This window comes from Alligator sinensis, unplaced genomic scaffold, assembly GCF_000455745.1.
Source record: "Alligator sinensis unplaced genomic scaffold, ASM45574v1 scaffold512_1, whole genome shotgun sequence".
NCBI classification, from domain to species: Eukaryota; Metazoa; Chordata; order Crocodylia; family Alligatoridae; genus Alligator; species Alligator sinensis.
Window position 1 is genome coordinate 30,638 of NW_005842063.1, and position 384 is coordinate 31,021.

Genomic DNA, 384 nt, shown 5'->3' on the forward strand with positions numbered 1-384 from the left:
TCCTCAGAAAGGGCATTTGGGCTGGGATTTCATAGAGTCACAGAAGCACCAACATCAAGGGCAGAAGGGACATCCGGGGGGGCACATCTAGTCCAACCCCTGCTCCAAGCAGGACCAGCCCCACTGAGATCACCCCCCCGGGCTTTGTCCAGCCGGGGCTTAAACACCTCCAGCGATGGAGACACCACAGCATCCGGGGGAGCCTGTCCCAGCAGGTCTCACGCTGACTTTGTATTAGTTGCTCAACCCGGGAAGCCTTTCCCTCTCAAGCCCCGTCGGTCCCGTCGTGCTGTAGCCGGGCTCCGAGGACACGCTGTGCGCAGACGGGCGCCAGGCCCCAGCGCAAGCTCCGGGCTTCCCCGGGGCGCGGCGCGGCGCGGCGCG